This window comes from Haliotis rubra, unplaced genomic scaffold (assembly GCF_003918875.1).
Source record: "Haliotis rubra isolate DU_JTF1 unplaced genomic scaffold, ASM391887v1 Scf90, whole genome shotgun sequence".
NCBI lineage: Eukaryota > Metazoa > Mollusca > Gastropoda > Lepetellida > Haliotidae > Haliotis > Haliotis rubra.
This window is the reverse complement of record NW_025767635.1, coordinates 1,061,258-1,080,572: the sequence shown is the minus strand read 5'-3', so window position 1 is coordinate 1,080,572 and position 19,315 is coordinate 1,061,258. Positions and strand designations below refer to the sequence as shown.

The window sequence follows — 19,315 nt, the reverse complement described above, 5'->3', positions numbered from 1 at the left end:
TACTGGAATATTGCTAAAAATGGCGTAAAACTACACTCTCACTCACTCACTCACTCACTCACTCACTCACTCACTCACTCACTCACTCACTCACTCACTCACTCACTCACTCACTCACTCACTCACTCACTCACTCACTCACTCACTCACTCACTCACTCACTCACTCACTCGACTGGACCTTGGGAAACAATTAAGAGGCTAAATTTGACCTCAACCTGTTAATTGCCTCGTTTTGTACCAACAAAGGTTTCCGGGCAAGACATGATTTGTTGGACTACATGGCCATGTATTGGGGAGTCATGGTTCCTACTTCTGTGGGGCCTTCTGTTTGAAGTTGACCTTTACCAACTCTACATTTGATTAGTTGTGTCAAGTTCATAAATCTGTCCACAAGATTTAGGCATCATGTCAGTTTTATCTGACAGTAGCTGATCTGATAATTAACTGGAGACATCCCATTGTTCCTGAAGTGAACTGACCAGTAGATATGTCTTCGAATTTGAATCAGGATTGCAGTAGGTTCCTTACTCTCCATAGTCTTGTAGGCAGTAGGTTCCTTACACTCCATAGTCTTGTAGGCAGTAGGTTCCTGACACCCCATAGTCTTGTAGGCAGTAGGTTCCTTACCCTCCATAGTCTTGTAGGCAATAGGTTCCTTACCCTCCATAGTCTTGTAGGCAGTAGGTTCCTTACCCTCCATAGTCTTGTAGGCAGTAGGTTCCTTACACTCCATAGTCTTGTAGGCAGTAAGTTCCTTACCCTCAATGGTCTTGTGGGCAGTAGGTTCCTGACACCCCATAGTCTTGTAGGCAGTAGGTTCCTTACACTCCATAGTCTTGTAGGCAGTAGGTTCCTTACCCTTCATAGTCTTGTAGGCAGTAGGTTCCTTACACCCCATAGTCTTGTAGGCAGTAGGTTCCTGACACCCCATAGTCTTGTAGGCAGTAGGTTCCTGACACCCCAGAGTCTTGTAGGCAGTAGGTTCCTTACTCTCCATAGTCTTGTGGGCAGTAGGTTCCTTACACTCCATAGTCTTGTAGGCAGTAGGTTCCTTACACTCCAGAGTCTTGTAGGCAGTAGGTTCCTTACACCCCAGAGTCTTGTAGGCAGTAGGTTCCTTACACTCCAGAGTCTTGTAGGCAGTAGGTTCCTTACTCTCCATAGTCTTGTGGGCAGTAGGTTTCTTACACCCCAGAGTCTTGTAGGCAGTAGGTTCCTTACTCTCCATAGTCTTGTAGGCAGTAGGTTCCTTACACTCCATAGTCTTGTAGGCAGTAGGTTCCTGACACCCCATAGTCTTGTAGGCAGTAGGTTCCTTACCCTCCATAGTCTTGTAGGCAATAGGTTCCTTACCCTCCATAGTCTTGTAGGCAGTAGGTTCCTTACCCTCCATAGTCTTGTAGGCAGTAAGTTCCTTACCCTCAATGGTCTTGTGGGCAGTAGGTTCCTGACACCCCATAGTCTTGTAGGCAGTAGGTTCCTTACACTCCATAGTCTTGTAGGCAGTAGGTTCCTTACCCTTCATAGTCTTGTAGGCAGTAGGTTCCTTACACCCCATAGTCTTGTAGGCAGTAGGTTCCTGACACCCCATAGTCTTGTAGGCAGTAGGTTCCTGACACCCCAGAGTCTTGTAGGCAGTAGGTTCCTTACTCTCCATAGTCTTGTGGGCAGTAGGTTCCTTACACTCCATAGTCTTGTAGGCAGTAGGTTCCTTACACTCCAGAGTCTTGTAGGCAGTAGGTTCCTTACACCCCAGAGTCTTGTAGGCAGTAGGTTCCTTACACTCCAGAGTCTTGTAGGCAGTAGGTTCCTTACTCTCCATAGTCTTGTGGGCAGTAGGTTTCTTACACCCCAGAGTCTTGTAGGCAGTAGGTTCCTTACTCTCCATAGTCTTGTAGGCAGTAGGTTCCTTACACTCCATAGTCTTGTAGGCAGTAGGTTCCTTACACCCCAGAGTCTTGTAGGCAGTAGGTTCCTTACTCTCCATAGTCTTGTAGGCAGTAGGTTCCTTACACTCCATAGTCTTGTAGGCAGTAGGTTCCTTACTCTCCATAGTCTTGTAGGCAGTAGGTTCCTTACTCTCCATAGTCTTGTAGGCAGTAGGTTCCTTACTCTCCTTAGTCTTGTAGGCAGTAGGTTCCTTACACTCCTTAGTCTTGTAGGCAGTAGGTTCCTTACACTCCATAGTCTTGTAGGCAGTAGGTTCCTTACCCTCCATAGTCTTGTAGGCAGTAGGTTCCTTACCCTCCATAGTCTTGTAGGCAGTAGTTTCCTTACACTCCATAATCTTGTGGGCTGTAGGGAATTGGGTTGGGATAATGGTCTTGTGGGCAGTAGGGAATTGAGTGGGCACAGTGGTCTTGTGGGCAGTAGGGAATTGAGTGGGCACAGTGGTCTTGTGGACATTAGGGAATTGGTTGGGCACAGTGGTCTTGTGGGCAGTAGGGAATTGGGTTGGCACAATGGTCTTGTGGGCATTAGGGAATTGAGTGGGCACAGTGGTCTTGTGGGCAGTAGGGAATTGGTTGGGCACAGTGGTCTTGTGGGCAGTAAGGAATTGGGTGGGCACAGTGGTCTTGTGGGCAGTAGGGAATTGAGTGGGCACAGTGGTCTTGTGGGCATTAGGGAATTGGTTGGGCAGAGTGGTCTTGTGGGCAGTAGGGAATTGGGTTGGCACAATGGTCTTGTGGGCATTAGGGAATTGAGTGGGCACAGTGGTCTTGTGGGCATTAGGAAATTGGTTGGGCACAGTGGTCTTGTGGACAGTAGGGAATTGGGTGGGCACAGTGGTCTTGTGGGCAGTAGGGAATTGGGTTGACACAATGGTCTTGTGGGCAGTAGGGAATTATCTTGGCACAATGGTCTTGTGGGCAGTAGGGAATTGGGTTGGCACAATGTTCTTTTGGGCAGTAGGGAATTGGGTTGGCACAATGGTCTTGGGTTGGCACAATGGTCTTATGGGCCCAAAGCAAAGCTATTCATTGCTATCCTGCTGGTATAGACTAGAGCTGTTTGTGTTTCAGTAATATAGTGCAGGGTTAAATTTACCCCCGCATCCCGCGTCTCTGACGCAATCAATTCTGACAGGACTCATATTTTTTTTACATGTGTGTCCTCTTTGACGCAAGCTTTTGATGAAACAATAATGTTTATTTTTGTGTAGAGGCAATATGAACGTATATGTCAGGGTAGAGACTGCGATCTGGTAGAATCGGAGATTCTACCAGTAGAGATTGCGAGCAGAGTCTCTACCAGTAAAGACTGCGATCGGAGTCTCTACTGGTAGAATCTCCGATCCTACTAGTAGAGATTGTAATCGTAGTCTCTACTGGTTGAATCGGAGATAAGTAATCATAGTAAAAAAGTAATCATATAAATGAATCATTTCATTTATGATTATGATGACATTTATGATATAATTCGTTCCATGTTAATAGTTAAAGTAATCGCAATCTCTACTGTCTCTACCCTGACATATACATGGCTAAATCTTCGTAGATTAACTTCCATTCTCAAATAATTGACGTCAGCTAATAAGTACAAATTATTTTCAAAACGATCGCAGCTTTCATTCGTCATGATATTCAGTTCATTTCCGCGTTTCCAAAAATAGACATCTAGGTCACACCAAGGGAGGTAAGCGGTATGCAAATGAGATCCCAAGATTCATTGCTCGAGCATGTGCAAAACTACTAACCTCGTTTTTTACACTCTATAAATAGACACAAACACGCTAAGGGAGGTAAGCGATATGCAAATGAGGTTTTTCAAGACAAACTGATTGGTCAATGAACATTGTGACTCTGAATCCACAGTGTGAAGACAAAATCTGAGATCTCAGTACCAGTTAGAGAAAAGCAGGAAGCTTTTTAGTCAGTAGCTGAACAACTGTTAAATCTATCTGCATGTAATTTGAAAGTGACATTTGACAGGGTTAAAGTTCTGCTGAAATAGAATGTCATTTTGTTGTTTAAGGTTCTGAATCTCAAGTCCTGGAAAAGTAATCATATAAATGAATCATTTCATTTATGATTATGATGACATTTATGATATAATTCGTTCCATGTTAATAGTTAAAGTAAGACAGTTACTATTTGTGTTCATACTTGTTAAAGTGGCTTCCAGCTGGCATAGTCCTTTTGATGCATGTAATTTGTTTTTTAATCACTGAACAGAGTGAAGAAATAAAACAAAACTTTGGTTGGAATTGTAGAACTTTATTCACAAAATATTACAGTGAAATTACATGGGTCTGGCTAGTAACTTTTTATTTTTCTAGTGAAAGAAAATATTTGCTTGTCAAAGGTCATGTAGAGCCCTGCTGTTATTTTTATAATATAGCAGTCGACATGCCGCCCAGATAGATACTGTCAGAAAACACAAAGTTAGGACATTTCAGTCAGGTTGGCCGAATACTCATCGGTTATGGCTGACTTATGACAGGGAAGGTGATTTAATATTTTGTAAACTATGTACTGAAGATGGTATGACACGAGGCTAAATGCAGAAATTTTAAAAATACAACTTTGACCAGACATCTCATCATAATGATAATAAACTGTCCATTCAGGCTCCAAAACTTTGTGATGATTTCCAGGTTGCAACTGCACGTATGTATGAAAAACAAGACAAAGCAGCTGTCGCCTTGATGAAATCTGTTCATTGGTTAGCTTGTGAAAACATCCCACTGACAAAGTTTAAACGTTTTGTTGACTTTTTATATGAATTTGAAAACGAAGACATTGAAATTCTCAAGGAAGGTAAAATCAACTATGATTCTCCAACAAGTGCCATTGATCTGTTAACATCTGTGTCTGATGTGATAGGGTATGAACTACAAGTTAAAATGGAAGAGTCTCCATTTGTTACGATTTAGGTACTACCAGCTCTGTTCTGTGAAATATCCCAGACCGGTCAGACTCACCTGTGCAACCTATAGTAATGATAAACCAGTTTGAATAATATTTGTGGCATTAATTTTTGTTAGGGACTCATAAAAGTTCTGAGGGACTCATAGTTATTGGGCTCAGTGAGTCCCGGGACTCAGGCAGTTGAATTTGTAGATTTATCACTGATAGTGTGGCAGTGGGTTAGCCTAATGGTGAAAGTGTCTGCTCATCATGTTGAAAAAAACAACAGCTGTGTAGAATGGTTTGCGCATTATACAGGCTGTAATTAATGTTGATGTTTATACCAGTTACTGGCACTTGTAACACCAGAAACACCGTGTCAACAAATCCAAAATTGAATACACAATTTATCTTAACTTTCTGGTTATCAAAAGTGTTCATATGTATACCTTGACTTATTTAATTAATCAATTTTTAATTATTATATTTCTTAATAGTAATACTTATATTGATATTTATTGTATTAATAATTTCATTTGGTATTGTTTTTTCCCAAAAAGTACTGAATCCTCAAGGGGAGGGTGCTTATTATGAACAAAAACTCAGCAGTCCTGAATAAGTAGTGTTTAGTTCAAATGAACGATATTTACAATACAGAAACACACGGATAATAATTTTTTACCCATAAAATACCATTCTAAGGAAATCATAAGTGTTATGACATTTTCCTCTTTTGTAATTCCAGGATCAATGTTATAATATATCTGCAGTAGCTAACTACCAGATCTGTGATATAGTGCAGCATGATTTGCTGTTATTTCTACCATGACCACTTCCCCACTAGGGCAATACTAACCGTCACATAACAGTATCACTCCACTCATGTCAGCTGACCTCATTTGCATAGATATCCGATGGAGATAGCGTATAGGATTGGTCTATAGTATTGATAACCCTGTGACACTGGATGATAACCTGGAATACTGACCAGGGCTGACCCCAGTGTTGTTACACCAGGTCACATAGGTAACCACTTGTATTTGGTGATAGAGCAGATTAACTCACTCCCTCCCCACCAGTCAGTACCAGATTGTGAGATCATACTCTGTCTTCCTGATGTGGGAGGCTGTCGACCACTTGCAGGTCGCAGCTCGCAGGTCGCAGGGTAGCTAATCCAACTAAGACTAGGGGTGTCGCGATACGCGAATGTATCGATGCATCGATACATTTTTACTGACGATGCGATATGCGATACATGCTTGCATGTATCGATTTCTATTTTAAAACTTTATCGATTCAAATTTTTATGCTATATCCATCTCCTTCAAAGTCTTGATAGTAAAATTATACGAGACCGCTCCGATAAATAGATGTAGCTAGCTTTACTTAAAAAATAGTTTGGAAACTAACAGCTTTTGTGATTGGCTTGACTATTTTGATGGACCAATCAGCGAGCGCGTACGTTGCCGGTAAGGTAATGCTATGAAAAGGCGCGAAAATTATGTGGCGCGATACGTATCGTATCGTGACCTTAAAATCGTGATACATATCGTATCGTGAGATTGGTGTATCGTGACACCCCTAACTAAGACTGACACCAAAGACATGAGGTTCCTGCCAATACCCGTGCATGACACAGAGGGGACATGATCGGATTCAGTTTTCTAGCCATTGAGTCAAAGCTACTTAAAACTTTACTTGTTGGATGATGTATTCAATATTAAAGCCTGAGGCTTGGCAAACTTACTTATCGTAAAGGATGAATTGATTATAGATGCTGCTTCTGTTGTGTATGAAATTTCTTTTAGAACTCAATATTATTTTTATATTTTTGATAATGCTAAGTGATTGCACAGTAATTGTGACTTGACTGTCACTGATGACCCAAGTCCTGCCACTGCCCGGATGACTAGGAGTTGTGTTGAGGAAAGTAGCTTCCCTGACAATGACGTGACAATAATGCCATGTAGAAATTTGATGATTCATGGTGGCTGTTGAATTACGGACAGTTGGTATGTATGTGACGATGAGAGGTGAGTGTGCCTATATTTGTCCACACGTCATTTGCGACTGATGCCCATTTGGGAATGAAGGTCACATGACTACTGGGTTTTAGGGCACACTGTAGGAGTGCAGTTGGTCATGTTGTTAGTTGCAACGTTGGGGACCATGTTGTAAGGATGACTTTTGGTGACATCCAACTTGGATATCAAAATTCTGAAAAGGCCTGTAGTCATCAAACACGCTCACTCACCCAGAAATCCCCTCTTCCACATACTGCTCACACAATCACTGGAGCGCACTCCTTCAAACACACTTACTCACCCAGAAATCCACTCTTCCACATACTGCTCACACAATCACTGGAGCGCACTCCTTCAAACACACTCACTCACCCAGAAATCCACTCTTCCACATACTGCTCACACAATCACTGGAGCGCACTCCTTCAAACACACTCACTCACCCAGAAATCCGCTTCTTCCACATACTGCTCACACAATCACTGGAGCGCACTCCTTCAAACACACTCACTCACCCAGAAATCCACTCTTCCACCTACTGCTCTCAAATCACTGGAGCGCACTCCTTCAAACACACTCACTCACCCAGAAATCCACTCTTCCACATACTGCTCACACAATCACTGGAGCGCACACACTCCTCACCCAGAAATTCAAACACACTCACTCACCCAGAAATCCACTCTTCCACATACTGCTCACACAATCACTGGAGCGCACTCCTTCAAACACACTCACTCACCCAGAAATCCACTCTTCCACATACTGCTCACACAATCACTGGAGCGCACTCCTTCAAACACACTCACTCACCCAGAAATCCACTCTTCCACATACTGCTCACACAATCACTGGAGCGCGCTTCTTCAAACACACTCACTCACCCAGAAATCCACTCTTCCACATACTGCTCACACAATCACTGGAGCGCGCTTCTTCAAACACACTCACTCACCCATATGAAGAAGACTCAAGCACAACCAGTACATGGATTAGGACTTGTTGTGTCTGGTAGTATCAATCATCAGGGACGATTGGTGGCAAGTTACCCCAGAGTGTATGAGGTGCCTACACAAGTCGGTGTCTGCAGCCATCAAATACCTATTTGTATGTGTAACACTGAGCTGATGGCTGCAACATACAGAACTATGACAGTGAAGTGGTTGTAAAATACATGAAGCATTTCCTATGTACTCTTCACTTGAAGGAGGTGAGCCCATCAAATGTATGGCAGACACTTGCTACCTGTTTTGAGTGGTTGTTGATGTCCCAGGACAGAACTCTTCATTGGTTAACAACAGCAGCAGCAGCTAACTCAGAGTCTTGCTTACACAAGTGTCTTAGCTAGCAAGAGTGATTTATGGTAAATTTATTCAGTGCAGTGTAATGAGAAACTATATTTCATCTGGGATGTGTAAACAACATGTTAAATTTGAAGAAGAAAAAAAACAATAAAGAATTCCATGTAACTGCTCTCCTCCCATGATGGGAGGAGATGGTGAATTCCAGCGAGGGGTGAAGGAGAACCAGCGAGGTATTTAGTAACTTCCACTAACAGTACCCCTCCATGTCCTGCAGAATCAGGCCAGTAATATGTCATCTGTCCATGTCAGGGAACACATCGCTTGTGTCAGAACTGCCCGAGTTAGCAGGTGTTTCAGTCAGTGAGTGAGTGAGTGAGTATTTTGGTGTGGTAGGAATTCTTGTGCATCACTGTGGTTTTGCTCATTGCAAGAATAACAAACTGTGCTGTCTGGGAACGATGACAGACTTCACGTCTCCCAGTATCACTGAAACTAAGCATTATATCTATAAAATTATGCTTTCAGATGAAGGAGGAGTTTTATATCCTGCCAACTGATTCCTTCCACACGACTAGCTGTCCATTGTAAGTATGGCTATATCTCCCTGTGCTGTGATCCCAATGTGGACAATGTCACAAGAAGATGTGATTGTCCCAGGTTGTTGGACACATGTTTTATTGATGTGGGTGGTTTTTATCCTGCTGTTTTCATCGACAGTGTAGTGACATTCTACTCCAGCTGTGGCGTTTATTAGGTCAGCCTCATCCTGTTAGTCTCACGGTTAATCTGCCATCAGTGAATCTAAAGTCTTCACTAAATCACTCCGACACTTGTTTAGTTTAATATCAGTACCATATTTCATCCCCTGATTCTTGAAGTAGGCTTGTCATCGTACAGAATGTAATTTGTTCAAGTACTTCCTTTTTTTGAATGGCCGTTGGTGGACAATACCCTTTACACCATGGTATCCCCCACGCCGATCCCCATTCAAGCTGCCCACTGAACAAGAAGTTGCCGTGTCACTCAGAGTACACTAAAGAAGGATTCCTCGTAAAGGTGCCACTGTAGGGAACACCATACAAACAGGACTATGTGAAGGTCTTGCCTTTTAAACAGATTGATCCCTGCCCTTCGCACTCAGAGAAGCCCCTCTCACTGGGTTGTCCCAGGTTAACGACCCTACTTCAGAGGGAATCCCTGTTTCCAGCTCCATTACTTCTGGTCCTAAACTATCCTGTGAGTGGCACCCCTCTGTCTGACTGACTGATTCCAGGCTGAACATCCCTGTGGTTTACTGTTAGCTGATATACCTGTCCCCCATCCTGTGTCCTCACTCACCTCACTCACCACACCTGGTCAGAACCAGTACCTGAAGTCTAATATATACCTTGTCAGATGTACTATGTTTTGTTATTGTATTCATGTCACACACTTTATACCACGAATTGCCTCATGAAATATATATTGTTATGACAATTTTCAAGGCCATGCCATTGCTCCATTTTAAGTTTTTCAAATGGACCCTCCAGTACAGCCTCATGGGCACCCTACAAAACAGGCCCCCTACAAAACAGGCCCTCTCTACTTTTTACAAATATTCCTCAATCGGTAATAATTGTTAGAAGAAAATTGTTTATCATACACTTGTCGAGAAACTGTTTCCAAGATGTGTTATGATATGTAGTCGTGTAAGTACAACATACCTATAGTTCCTGCTCTCATCCCATATTGTTTCATGTTACATTGTATGGAGACTGTATCTCAGTTGTGTGTGGAATGTACCTGTGTGTTACTGTACATATATTTGTAGTTTATAGAAGATTGACTCTGTTTCACCATGGAATGGTGCACAATAAATATCTTATCATTTCGACAAAAGACAGACATTTTCTGTACAAGCAAGGCCTTGCTTGAGATTCAATCCCTCATATATCAGTGAAACACTATCATAAAAACACAGTTTTGTGACACACAATGTCAGGAATAGCACACATTCCTCAAACTAAGTACACTTGAACCGTATGTTCGAGAATAATTGCTTGTCACCCAGTTTTGCTTTTTTAAATTCATGAAATGGGTTTAACTGTTTTCCAAATAATGTTTTGAACTTCTGTGTATGGCCACATGTGTATATAAGAGGCTGAGTGATTTTGAACTTGGAGAACCCTCCTCAGCTGCTGTGGTGCTGGAGACTTGACAAAGACAGAGGGTTGGGGCTGGAACTGGAGAGTGGGGACACTGGATAATGGCAGGCTGTGTTGTCAAAATGACACTTGATGAAATCATCAAATTGCTTGAATGATCTGTCACACTTCCTTCCTGCTTACCAAGCCAGTTTATCTCATCACTGATACGTCCCTACCATGTTCTTGTTGCCCTGTCCTTATGTCCATACAACCACTGTAGTGCTGCATCCCTATGTCATTACCATGTTCTTGTTGCCCTGTCCTTACGTCCATACAACCACTGTAGTGCTGCATCCCTATGTCATTACCATGTCCTTGTTGCCCTGTCCTTACGTCCATACAACCACTGTAGTGCTGCATCCCTATGTCATTACGATGTCCTTGTTGCCCTGTCCTTACGCCCATACAACCACTGTAGTGCTGCATCCCTATGTCATTACCATGTCCTTGTTGCCCTGTCCTTATACAACCACCGTAGTGCTGCATCCCTATGTCATTACCACTGTAGTGCTGCATCCCTATGTCATTACCATGTTCTTGTTGCCCTGTCCTTACGTCCATACAACCACTGTAGTGCTGCATCCCTATGTCATGGTGTCATGTCAGTGTGTGAGTAAGTGAGTGAGTTGAGTTTTACACCGCACTCAGCAATATTCCAGCCATATGTAGTGCTGCATCCCTATGTCATTACCATGTTCTGTAAATAATCAAGTCTGATCCAGTGATCAACAGTATGAGCATCGATCTGCGCAATTGGGAACCGATGACATGTGTCATCCAAGTCAGCGAGCCTGACCACCCGTTCCTGTTATTTGCCTCTTACGACAAGCATGGGTTATCTAAAGATCAAAATTTTAACCCGGACCTTCATGGGAATGTCCATGTGTCCATTACATGACACTGGTACCAAGCCCCATCCTCCCTATCACCTATCATTTAGTGACTCAATTGTTCAATGCTTGTGATAACACAACTTGCTGTTTTGAAAATCAAATGTACCTTTTGAAGAAACATCAAGCCTAAATCAATCAATCAATCAATGAATCAAGTAGTTCAGTCCTAAGGTTGAACTGTTCCCTTTTGTCCCAAACTGAGGTTATAGTTAATCCTAGTCCAATGTTTGACCCCATCTGCCCTGCCTGGTGAGTCTTTCAAGGAGAATACTAGACAATTGCAAAAAATTTGCTGGGTGAAAGATAAAGTCATCAAAAACATGTACCCCAATTTTATTATGTTTTTATCACGAAAACGGTTTCTGTTATCTGAGCTTCAGCCATTATGCATATTCCGCTGGAACTCACGTGACCTTTCCGCTCGTGACGTCATATGTGACTAGCGTCCACTTTATTGACAAAGAACAAGCGCTACAGTAATACAAATCGTGTTGTTTCTGTAGTTTCTGTAAATGGTACGATGGTGTATTCCGTTGCCTGGGGATGCACGGAATCATCGAACAATGGAAAGAGCCACCATTTCTTCCGTTTTCCAAGTAAAGAGACAGATATAGGCAGGAGAAATGCTCCGATCATGCTCCGAGTCGGACGCATATGAAAGAGACATGCACACATGGGGTATGAAAATCCCAAAGCTAGGCTGAAGAAGGAAGAAGTACCCACGAGATTCATTTATATTCCATCATTCCCTCTTACAACTTACTGTCAGTGGTATTTTTAACATAAATTAAATCAAGTCTGATTACCAGTCGAATTGCCCCCGCTATAAATTGCCCCAGCAAATTTGGTCAGATTGCCCCAGTGGGGTAGTCAAAATGCCCCAATTTATTTAACATGATTAAATATATGCCATAAATGCATAGTTTTGTCAACTTTGATATTATGTTCCTCATATAAAGTATATGCATAGTTATGAGTTTACTGATGGAACATTTATCAGAAATATTACTTTCTAATAACTGTTATATGAAGAGCATAATATCAAAGTTGACAAAAACTATGCATTTACGGCATATATTTAATCATTTCAAATTAGAATGAATGACCAAATTTGCTGGGGCATTTTGTAGCTGGGGCAGTTCGACTGGTACCCATGAGATATATATTATCAAAATCAGTAAGAGATTTCACATGAGCTTGACAATGTTTCGCTATAACGTTCTTTTGGTTTGGAGCCCTAAATGCTGCAGTCTACCCGAAACATTGCCGAATACAACGGCAAATCATGAAGTACTTGTTGCTTTCAGTGTTTTCCATTTTGTCTAGTTACGCACGTTGGCATCAGACTCGCTATTTGTCAGTGTGTGCCGTGAAAGTTGTTCTGTATTCTCATTGGCTGACAAGATGTCATTCTAAGGCTAAGACCGAGTACCATAACTATTTCCATAACCAAACACTGCGGAACATACATTGTCCTGACTACTATTTTATAATTCACCAGTTTTCGGGGAATAACTTATATGCATCGCGAATATTATCTCTGCTCGACCAGGCTGGGATCTTGTATGGAGACGTGATACGTTATGAATGAGATCTAGCTAGGATCCTATTTTTTTTTCAACAAAATAATTCCAGTGTAAGTTTTGTAGCAGATAATTTATATTTTCTCCCATCTGAAGCATAATTATTTTGTTTTTATATCCCAGACACCCTACAGTCACCCATTTGACACAAAAGGAACTGCAATCACATTTTTTTTTTTAAATCTGAGGGACTGGTCATATATTTATAGGGGTGGGTTTGCTGGCTGGAACTGTATCACATTTTGCTGACAAATAGTATTCTTGTTAAATGATATGGTCTACTTTTAAGTTTATTTTGACCCCAAGTGGTGCCTCCGTTTTGCTTAATTCTTCTTCTTCTTTATCTTCACTGAAAGATTGTCTTGCAAGATGTAAAATGGGATCGTATTGATACGCTCTAACATCCATTTCAGAAATGGCATCAGGAACGTCTCTTACTGCTTCAGAATCCATGGACACTGTTAAGTTGTGAGGTAAAATCAAAGAGGAAGGCATCAGCAACAGGCACATATGATGTCATGTCACGTGATACCCCCTCTGCTCATTAACTGTCGGGTGTTTCCGTAATAGACGGAAATACGAGTACGTGTATTTGGTGTTTTTATTGCTATTTTACAAACTTTTTGTTAAATTTTAACCACGGAAGGTGACTTTTAGAATATCCTTTACAATATATCAAAAGTTTTGTTTTTGTTCGTATTTTCCTTTAAGCCACCTACACTGGACATGAAGTGTACCAAGCCCCGAAGAGCTGCCTTTCAGAATTCTTGCATCAAGAGTACTGTGTGTGACCTTGTGGCACACAGCAGACACCCCGTACCCAGCAGCATCACATGAACTTATGTCACCACGTCATAGGGTGTCAAACAGATATAGAACTAACCCTTCAATTATGGCCTCTTTTGTTGAAACTAAAGTCCCAGAATTCACCCTCTGAGTCATGTGACCATTGTTAAATACAGACTGGGATAAAGTTGTATATTGTCCTGTTATACAGATGTGGGATAAAGTTGTATATTGTCCTGTGATGCAGATGTGGGATAAAGTTGTATATTGTCCTGTGATACAGATGTGGGATAAAGTTGTATATTGTCCTGTGATACAGATGTGGGATAAAGTTGTATATTGTCCTGTGATACAGATGTGGGCGATAAAGTGGTATATTGTCCTGTGATGCAGATGTGGGATAGATAAAGTTGTATATTGTCCTGTGATACAGATGTGGGATAAAGTTGTATATTGTCCTGTGATGCAGATGCGGGCGATAAAGTGGTATATTGTCCTGTGATACAGATGTGGGATAAAGTTGTATATTGTCCTGTGATGCAGATGTGGGATAAAGTTGTATATTGTCCTGTGATACAGATGTGGGAGATAAAGTTGTATATTGTCCTGTGATACAGATGTGGGAGATAAAGTTGTATATTGTCCTGTGATACAGATGTGGGAGATAAAGTTGTATATTGTCCTGTGATACAGATGTGGGAGATAAAGTTGTATATTGTCCTGTGATGCAGATGTGGGATAAAGTTGTATATTGTCCTGTGATACAGATGTGGGATAAAGTTGTATATTGTCCTGTGATACAGATGTGATAGGATAAAGTTGTATATTGTCCTGTGATACAGATGTGGGATAAAGTTGTATATTGTCCTGTGATGCAGATGTGGGATAAAGTTGTATATTGTCCTGTGATACAGATGTGGGATAAAGTTGTATATTGTCCTGTGATACAGATGTGGGAGATAAAGTTGTATATTGTCCTGTGATGCAGATGTGGGATAAAGTTGTATATTGTCCTGTGATACAGATGTGGGATAAAGTTGTATATTGTCCTGTGATACAGATGTGGGATAAAGTTGTATATTGTCCTGTGATACAGATGTGGGATAAAGTTGTATATTGTGTATTATTGTCCTGTGATACAGATGTGGGATAAAGTGGTATATTGTCCTGTGATACAGATGTGGGATAAAGTTGTATATTGTCCTGTGATACAGATGTGGGATATTGTCCTGTGATAAAGTGGTATATTGTCCTGTGATACAGATGTGGGATAAAGTTGTATATTGTCCTGTGATACAGATGTGGGATAAAGTTGTATATTGTCCTGTGATACAGATGTGGGATAAAGTTGTATATTGTCCTGTGATACAGATGTGGGATAAAGTTGTATATTGTCCTGTGATACAGATGTGGGATAAAGTGTATGCGGGATAAAGTGGTATATTGTCCTGTGATACAGATGCGGAGATAAAGTTGTATATTGTCCTGTGATGCAGATGTGGGATAAAGTTGTATATTGTCCTGTGATACAGATGTGGGATAAAAGTTGTATATTGTCCTGTGATGCAGATGGGGAGATAAAGTGGTATATTGTCCTGTGATGATGCGGAGATAAAGTGGTATATTGTCCTGTGATGCAGATGTGGGATAAAGTTGTATATTGTCCTGTGATACAGATGTGGGATAAAGTTGTATATTGTCCTGTGATACAGATGTGGGAGATAAAGTTGTATATTGTCCTGTGATACAGATGTGGAGATAAAGTTGTATATTGTCCTGTGATACAGATGTGGGATAAAGTTGTATATTGTCCTGTGATACAGATGTGGGATAAAGTTGTATATTGTCCTGTGATGCAGATGTGGGAGATAAAGTTGTATATTGTCCTGTGATGCAGATGTGGGATAAAGTTGTATATTGTCCTGTGATACAGATGTGGGATAAAGTTGTATATTGTCCTGTGATACAGATGTGGGATAAAGTTGTATATTGTGTATTATTGTCCTGTGATACAGATGTCCTGTGATACAGATGTGGGATAAAGTTGTATATTGTCCTGTGATGCAGATGCGGGATAAAGTTGTATATTGTCCTGTGATGCAGATGTGGGATAACGTTGTATATTCTCTGGTCATACAAATGTAGGATAAAGTTGTATATCCTCCTGTCATACCGATCATTAAGATGTGTGATAAAGTGGTATATTGTCCTGTGATACCGATGTGGGATAAAGTGGTATATTGTCCTGTGATGCAGATGTAGGATAAAGTTGTATATCCTCCTGTCATACCGATCATTCAGATGTGGGATAAAGTTGTATATTCTCTAACACTATGTAGGATAAAGGCATATAATCCTGTGATCCTGTGCCTGTATATCAATACCGTGATACCTCCCACTATGTTGTAATTAGTTGTATCAACCTTTGTTTATTAAAGACTTGTTACGTGACCCTCATTACACGCAGAATTACACAGAGAAAGCACTCTGTTTTCAATAACACTTAAAGACTGTTTATATGTTAGATAAGTTGTTTATTAAAAGGTTTTCTGTGCATTGGCTGTTGAGGTGGAGTAAATAGTTTGTGTGAATTATTTAGCCTGATGCAATGTTCTCTCAATAGGCCAGTGTGACCTTCACAAGACAGATTTAGCAAGCTAGTTATGGAGAAACCCAAGTTAACTGGAACGTTGCCAAATGTGTCAGTAGGGTGGAGGTCGTCAGAGAACAAGGTGAACAGACTACTGCTTGCTGTTACTCCATCAGACAATCATATATCTCTGATGGATGTAAAGGAAAATACCAGGCTGAATTGTCTGTGATGTAGTGCTGAAGGGTTATACCATGGTGAACTGTATGTGATATAGTAGTGAAGGGTTATACCATGGTGAACTGTCTGTGATGTAGTGCTGAAGGGTTATACCGTGGTGAACTGTATGTGATATAGTAGTGAAGGGTTATACCATGGTGAACTGCCTGTGATGTAGTAGTGAAGGGTTATACCATGGTGAACTGTATGTGATGTAGTAGTGAAGGGTTATACCATGGTGAACTGTCTGTGATGTAGTAGTGAAGGGTTATACCATGGTGAACTGTCTGTGATAGAGTGTTGAACGGGTTATACCATGGTGAACTGTCTGTGATGTAGTAGTGAAGAGTTATACCATGGTGAACTGTCTGTGATGTAGTGAAGGGTTATACCATGGTGAACTGTCTGTGATGTAGTAGTGAAGGGTTATACCATGGTGAACTGTCTGTGATGTAGTAGTGAAGGGTTATACCATGGTGAACTGTCTGTGATGTAGTAGTGAAGGGTTATACCATGTTGAACTGTCTGTGATGTAGTAGTGAAGGGTTATACCATGGTGAACTGTCTGTGATGTAGTAGTGAAGGGTTATACCATGGTGAACTGTCTGTGATGTAGTAGTGAAGGGTTATACCATGGTGAACTGTAGTGTGATGTAGTGTGAAGGGTTATACCATGGTGAACTGTCTGTGATGTAGTAGTGAAGGGTTATACGATGTTGAACTGTCTGTGATGTAGTAGTGAAGGGTTATGCCATGGTGAACTGTCTGTGATGTAGTAGTGAAGGGTTATACCATGGTGAACTGTCTGTGATGTAGTAGTGAAGGGTTATGCCATGGTGAACTGTCTGTGATGTAGTAGTGAAGGGTTATACCATGGTGAACTGTCTGTGATGTAGTAGTGAAGGGTCTGTGATGTAGTAGTGAAGGGTTGAACTTATGTAGTATGGTGAACTGTCTGTGATGTAGTAGTGAAGGGTTATACCATGGTGAACTGTCTGTGATGTAGTAGTGAAGGGTTATACCATGGTGAACTGTCTGTGATGTAGTAGTGAAGGGTTATACCATGGTGAACTGTCTGTGATGTAGTAGTGAAGGGTTATACCATGGTGAACTGTCTGTGATGTAGTAGTGAAGGGTTATACCATGGTGAACTGTCTGTGATGTAGTAGTGAAGGGTTATACCATGGTGAACTGTCTGTGATGTAGTAGTGAAGAGTTATACCATGGTGAACTGTCTGTGATGTAGTAGTGAAGGGTTATACCATGGTGAACTGTCTGTGATGTAGTAGTGAAGGGTTATACCATGGTGAACTGTCTGTGATGTAGTAGTGAAGGGTTATACCATGGTGAACTGTCTGTGATGTAGTAGTGAAGGGTTATACCATGGTGAACTGTCTGTGATGTAGTAGTGAAGGGTTATACCATGGTGAACTTTCTGTGATGTAGTAGTGAAGGGCTATACCATGGTGAACTGTCTGTTATACAGTAATGATGAATACGAAGGGGTTTAAGTCATAAATGCAAGCCCATGAATATTCTCTTGTACCTTGTGATTATTTGCTGACAAAGCACTTGTTCTGTAGATGTCCTTGTTACGTGAATTTCTTGGTGTTCAGATTCTCTGAAGTTATGGATAAATTGATTAATTGGTTGAACTGTGTCACAATTATCACTCCTGATTTCTTCATCCCCTCCTAAGGTATGGACTCCATTGGTCGTGTTCTGTATGTACTTTTAGTTGAACTCTTTACAGTTATTACCCAAGTGCCATACCTTCATGTTCCGCAACAAAGAAAGCACACCTCATGAACTGGGCTATAAAATCGACCAATCACTCAACAGTTTGCATGCATTGGGCCGTAGCCTTCCAACATGAAGTATGTTTTCTATCCATTGATCAAGACTGCCTTTGAATGAAGTCATTGATTAATGTTACAATTACAACTGCACTCAAATTGTGCCAAATGACATTTGTGCTCCAGGTAGCATATGAAGATTTCATAAATGTTTAATTCAGTTCACAAGGAATCTATAAACTGAGCAAATCAAAATCCTGAAAATCCGAGATGTACATGTGAGTCCTTGAACAGGACTGTACCAGTGTATATTGGTGTGTTCCATACACACTACCTGACACACACGGCCCATGCTACACACAGTGCTGTCAGTACAATCAGTTGTGGCAGAATTGTCACAGCTCCCCCCTGGGAATCTCTGGGCCACAGATTCACAGGTTACTCAATCATCATGACAATATATGTCATTTGTGGCTGTTCCAGCTATCTGTTGGAGTCGTGGGTCACAGCACCCTGTCACTGTGACACATATCTGGTGACCGTGTCAAACAGTACTCAAACTGGAAACTGGGAAAATTGGTGATCTGATAAGGCTGTGGTAACTTTTCCACATAGTATGGATTGTGCTGCAAGAGCAGTTGTCAATACTAGAGTGTAACTACTTCCCACAACAGTACTATATTGTAAGTACTTCCCACAACAGTACTATATTGTAAGTACTTCCCACAACAGTACTATGTTGTAAGTACTTCCCACAACAGTACTATATATTGTAAGTACTTCCCACAACAGTACTATATTGTAAGTACTTCCCACAACAGTACTATGTTTTATGTACTTCCCACAACAGTACTATGTTTTATGTACTTCCCACAACAGTACTATGTTTTATGTACTTCCTGTAAGTTTCTGTTGTTTTGCTTATTCTAGGGATACATAGAACAACTATATCCTGTCTGGTTTGATCCCTGTTCTTCACTGAAAGTAGAGGCACCAATATGATTGTATTTCACAACAGTTGGAACCACCGTTATTAGTTTGTGTGAGGGGAATATTCTCAGTGTGAGTGTCCTTGGGGTGGG

General features: G+C 41.2%; 1 long non-coding RNA gene across 2 annotated transcripts in view; it reads left to right on the top strand.

Moving 5' to 3' along the window:
• Positions 1 to 19,315, top strand: part of LOC124263933 — a 118,539-nt gene that overhangs the window by 50,774 nt on the left and 48,450 nt on the right. The window contains exons 1-2 of one of the 2 annotated variants that reach the window (XR_006894995.1): positions 8,543 to 8,552; positions 8,706 to 8,764. This is a non-coding gene — a long non-coding RNA (uncharacterized LOC124263933). Of the gene's footprint in view, positions 1 to 8,542; positions 8,553 to 8,705; positions 8,765 to 19,315 lie in introns of those variants that run through there. The other variant, XR_006894994.1, reaches the window with a different exon arrangement.